Below are 6,000 nucleotides of genomic sequence, written 5' to 3'. Positions count from 1 at the left end.
ATATATATATATATATATATATATATATATATATATATATATATATATATATATATATATATATATATATATATATATATATATATATATATATATATATATATATATATATATATATATATATATATATATATATATATATATATATATATATATATATATACAATTCATGCACCAGTGCAGTCTCTGAGAAAGAATCAGAGAAAAAATAAATCACTTGATGTAGATATATAGTTCAAAGCAAGAGGTCTTATTTCGAGTCTGTGGGCCTGGGAGAGAAGAGGCAGGCGCACTGGTTTGGGCTGGCGGCTCGCCGGGTTGTGGCGAGCGAGGTAGGTGCTGGCGGACCCCAGTCTCCCCGTGTCGGGCCCGCTGACCACATCTTACCGCTATTCGTGTGGATCGCTCTCCCTCCCTCCCTCCCTCTCCCTCTCTCTCTTTCTGTGGTGGATTATATCCCGTACTTTCCCAGAGGCAGGCACGAGTGAGCAAAAGTTTTTTAGACTTTAGAATCTATCAAGTGTTGCCTCGAGTTTCATAATGATATCAGATGTACTTTGAGTAATCGATTATTTCAGTTATTCAATGTTCGAAACGAGCAAAATCCACAGTGTTTATTCGTCAACTGTGAGAGGAGGCTTGGGGGTTACATATCACAGCAGAAAGTTTGCTTGATAAAAAGAAAATCACGAATAAATGAACTTAGAGCGAGTGACTAAGTGATTTTGCGAGGTAAGTCATTAAAGAGTTGATTCAGGAATATGCCTATGAAAGTGACTGAAGGATTGAACTGTAATTAATTGCAAATCTCTTCACGTCTGCAAGTCTTGTATCCTCAGATGAACAGTACTCATGCAATCACTGCACCTTCAGTAAGGTAAGTTGACCATCATACCAGACATCCGAAAGAAGAAGAATCACCAGGTTCTGAGTGTCTTGATTCACTAAAGTCTCTAATTTTTTAAGTTAAGTTTAAGTAGAAAGCAGTGACTCAATTCCCTCTTTACTCTGACGAGATTCAACTTCGGTACGAATAGCTAGGTTAGAAACATTCCAAAATGCGATGACAGCTTACTATTCACTTCGAAGAATGTGGCTCAAAGAAAAATGAATATATTCACTGGCATTATATTCTCTAGAGCCCCAGCATGATAAAGTTTTTCTTCCCAAGGGCTCTTGAAGAAGTTGCGAAAAGAGACGAGATGGATGACGTATGAAACCATATTTCATCAGATAAGACAGAATACGTAGCCTTACCGATCCCCTGGAAAGACTAGGTTTTCTCTTAAGCAGACGAAACTGTCTACGTTTTCAAGACCAATTAGAGGGGAGCCATGAGAGCATATTAGCAAGCACTCGCTAAGAAAAAAACATTCATCACATTACCGGGAAAGTAGAACAAAGGGGAGAACTAATGGATACACTGCATTCTCGGTGTACAACAGAGGAGAGGACACAAGGTACACAAGATATTTGCAGTTACTTGATATCATTATGAATTGTGCTTTATGGGATCATCTGTGTGCTGAGGGTTGCAGTGGGAAACGATTTATATAATATATATATATATATATATATATATATATATATATATATATATATATATATATATATATATATATATATATATATATATATATATATATATATATATGTTAATGTGTGTATGTCTGAGTGTGTGTGTGTGTGTGTGTGTGTGTGTGTGTGTGTGTGTGTGTGTGTGTGTGTGTATTCAATATGTGCTTACCTTTTCCCGCGCTTGCTGCACAATGCTAGAAGAAAACGAAGAAAGGTCCTCATTCGTTCACATCCACTCATTAGCTGCCATTTGCAATGCACCGAAACCAGAGCCCCCTACGTACAACCAGGCTCACACAGACCTTTCTGTGGTTTCCCCTGACCGCTTCATATGTCCTGATTCAGTCCACTGACAGCATCGCCCCCTGTATACCATATCACTCGAATCCAGTCAATCCCATGCTTGCCTTAAACCCCTCTAATTGTTCTGTCTCCGATCACTGAGAATCTTTTTCACTCCACCCTCTTGTCTCCAGTTCTCCCTCTTCCGCTTGTTCCCTCCACTTTTGACATATACTCTCTTTTGTTATCCTCTTCTCACTCATCCTCACCGTATGGACAATACATTTCAGCACTCCTTCTTCAGCATTTTAACCACATTCTTCTCTTTACCACACCTATCTTACCCTATCATTTCTAACATGATCGGTCCTTTTTACGCCATATAATGTCCTCAGTCATTTGATTTCCAATACATCCACTACTTCTTGTACTTCATTATGTTGAGCACATGCCTAAATTGGACACGAAAAATCTGTGCTCAAAACCAGCAAATTTTAGAAACATTTAGGGTTAGGCATCTTTTTGCGCATAATCAAAATCTTTCATACTAACCCTAATCCTAAAAATAAAAAACAGTACCATGATACCCTAAAACCCTTTATAACATAAAAACCCTATTCCTAAAATACCTAACACCATAAAACCTTAAAATGACGATGAAAGAAAAAGCTTTTATAAAAAATAATTTTGAAAGGATAGGGTATCATCCAGCTCTGAAATATTACAGTGAAAAAAATCTAAATATGTAATGTCAATCAATTTGGCTTCAACTCGGTTTTTGCTTCGCACAAATTCTTTTTTTTTACGGCATTTGTCCAGTCAGTGCATTTTTTCCCAGTACGTCAGAAACATCAATTGATCGGCATGTTAAAGATATCTCAAAATTTGAAAAGGGTCCAATATTAAAGGTATTTCGTACTAGATTAACCGTAAAAGGAAGGACGCCTGAATTTATGAGCCTTAGAATATTGGATACACTGCTATTAAGGTCATCACTTGCACGGACAAGAAACAGATTAAGGAGATCAGTCTTCAGGTTCTTCCCATTAAAAGCACATGTCCAGCTTAACGACTGTAGTTACCTGGGCCTCAGATAATGGTGGAAGACACCAGAACAAGAAAAATGATCTGAATGCTAGTTTTATACACACACACACACACACACACACACACACACACACACACACACACACACACACACACACACACACACACACACACACACAGCTTAAAGCAGGAGTCAGCCCCTATTTTCTTGGAATTGGTTATCAAGGAAATATGGTCCAGATGCCTCACCTCACGGTTCCTGCCGAACCTCGAGATAATATATAAAGGTTCATAGAAAAAATGAAGAAACGAAGCAGAAGCACACACACACACACACACACACACACACACACACACACACACACACACACACACACACACACACACACACACACACACACACACACACACACACACACACACACACACACATACACACACACACACCTAGGCTTGGCCACCGTGAAATACTGATTGGCATGGGGTGCTATGATCACAACCTTCAAGTTTTTAAACCATCTCATTAGTATCGCTAGTGAACCGACCTTCGAAAAACGTAAAGACGAGATATCAGGAAGCTAAGCTGTAGACTGGCTAGAACAGATGTGAGAAGTATTTTCATGGTATCATGGTAGCGGCTGAATGGAATAAGTTGAGTCATGAATTTTTAAATCCTGACAGTATAGAAAAGTTTTGAAATTGTATGGTAGTAAACCATCAACAGATGAGGGCCTCACGAGTATATACAGACGCCCAGGATTCGAATCCACGCAGCCAAGTGCATGACTCAAGGTCAGAAATGCTAGCCACTGCACCGCCTAGTTGTCGAAAGGAATAATAACAGTAGTGCAAAGAGCTAGCGTTACCGTAACTGTCACGTTTCCTTCCCTGGCGCATTGGTTGCTAAGACTCAATGCAGAAATAAAAACTTTCTATTCTATAATACAGTAACTGATAACTGATAATGCACATGATTATATCATTCTATCCAACACATTAACTTCTATACTTAGGGAGAGAAGAGTAAGATAACTGTCCGAATCTATCCTGCGTGTCGTACTGGCAGACTAACAGGGTGGGAATGGACTGAAAACCCTTTCTTCAAGTATTGTAACCTCCCAGTGACAGACTCAGTAGAGGGAATATGACGATGACTTGTCCTCGAAGGATCAGGCTTGACTAGAGCGTCTGAAAGTGCATGGCTGTAACCTCGATGAAAAGAGGAGAGAGACAGGTGCTATTTTCGTTGAGAGAATCCTGGATGTTCTGGCTTTGTATGAAAGAAAGATTAAGGGGAAAGGGGAAGAATTGATTGGGGGTGAAGTGTGGTGTCAGTGAAAAGACGAAAAGGAATGGAGGAATGGCGGAACTGGTGTATGATAAATGATGCTTATACTCTATCTGGAAGCGTGAAAAATGAAGATGAAAGGAATATACTGAGGGAGGAGTTGATTGGGTACTTTGCCAGTTTTGGTGTTAGGGAACCAATCATATTGTTAGGGGATATGATGATAAGGGCTTGTGTTTTTGACAGAGGGTATAATTGTGTTCGTGAGGTCCCCACTGTACGTAGATGAAAACGGGGAAATCTTTTCAAACTTTGTGCTGAGAGAGACATTGGTGATCGAGAATATATGGCTTGAAAAATAGGTGCATAGAAAATATACATGGATGATTATACATGGGCGACTAGGGTTGAAAAATAATCAACCCCTATCGACAGGCAAAGAATCGAGAAACTGTTGGATGTGATGTATAGAGAGTGACAGCAAGTAAAGTGCTCCACTGCACCCAGTGACTTGCCTGCGAAACTGAACATGGAGATCTTCTCTGAGTTTGCCAGATCCCCATCATGAGTCCCTATCTCCACCTGTAAAAGTTTCCAACTGATTGGCAGGCATCATATACCTCCTCAATGCTAATGTCAACAGGTTCACAAACCTTCTTAGACTTATGACCCCATTAATTTCACCCAGATTTCTAGGGTACTCTGTAAAAGTTTTGTTAACAATTGGAGCTTACATAGATGTCACACCTTCCATGGATTAGCAATTCAAAGACCTTAACCACCTACTGATTTCCCAGTCTTTATATGTCGCAACCTAGAGAGACGCAAACCATCTGTGGCTATCTACTTTAACCATTTTACCAAAACTTTCAACCAGGTCAAACCATAATAGTGACTGATAAAGCCAACAACTCTCAGATATGGAGGAACTCTATTCCCGGGCATGCAGAGATACTATGTAGCTGTCGTGAGGCCGCACACATTCAAGGGGCCATCTCCACCGTCTAATCCTTCACCTTTGGCATCCTATAAGGCATATAGATGTGACGCGTGAGTTTTCTCATTCTCATGAATGATGGTCTAATAAATTTACCTGCTAATGAAAGTGTTCACATTGACAACTTCTCCCAAGCTCTCCAGGAGACCTTTAACGACTACCCGAGCCGGGGCATCACAGCGACATAATCAAACAAGCCATAGACCTTAATTAGGTGCATTTGTTCCCCAATTAATCAAGATCAACCCCAACTCTCTCATTAGGTCCAATCCATCTCCGGTTTGTTCAGTCCACCAAGCACCTCAATGTCACTCTGGACGATAAATTAAGCTAGAGAGAACACATCAGTAAGTCTGTCAGCCATCATTTCAAAAATCTATGTAGTTTCAAGACACTTGGACCCTCGATACGTGAACTCAAGAACATCCACACAACTTCTATTCCTCCCAAACACTCTTACGGGAAAGGGGCACAGAAGATGAGCTTCTGTCCCTCTCTCAACATCTCTCAAAAGATATCTAAGACGCTGGTCCTCCGATCTCACACCAGTCATTTCTTGAACCTCAGCTGATAGTATGGGAAGAGACTAGTGCACCATTATCGGCACTATCACCTTCAATCACCAGCGATCCCTCGTCCCTGGGTTGTGGTTTGGCACCACAACCATATCAAGCTTGCCCGAGCTCGTAGAAGATTCATTAGTAACAATCAACGCTTTTGTAAAGACAAATTGATAACACTTCCCTCTTTTACACTCCTGTGTCTTCGGTGATGTGAATTTTTTTCGTATGTTTTCAGACTCTGGCTG

General features: G+C 40.1%; 1 protein-coding gene across 1 annotated transcript in view; it reads left to right on the top strand.

The window, feature by feature from the left end:
- Positions 1-376: 376 nt before the first annotated feature.
- Positions 377-6,000, top strand: part of LOC139748044 (putative neural-cadherin 2) — a 106,379-nt gene continuing 100,755 nt past the window's right edge. Inside the window, exon 1 of the mRNA XM_071660607.1 lies at positions 377-732. The gene's annotated coding sequence lies outside the window, so the exon portion shown is untranslated. The remainder of the gene's footprint in view (positions 733-6,000) is intronic.

This window comes from Panulirus ornatus, chromosome 72 (assembly GCF_036320965.1).
Source record: "Panulirus ornatus isolate Po-2019 chromosome 72, ASM3632096v1, whole genome shotgun sequence".
Taxonomy (NCBI): domain Eukaryota; kingdom Metazoa; phylum Arthropoda; class Malacostraca; order Decapoda; family Palinuridae; genus Panulirus; species Panulirus ornatus.
Note: the sequence above shows the minus strand (reverse complement) of the source record. Positions and strands in the feature narration are given on the sequence as shown.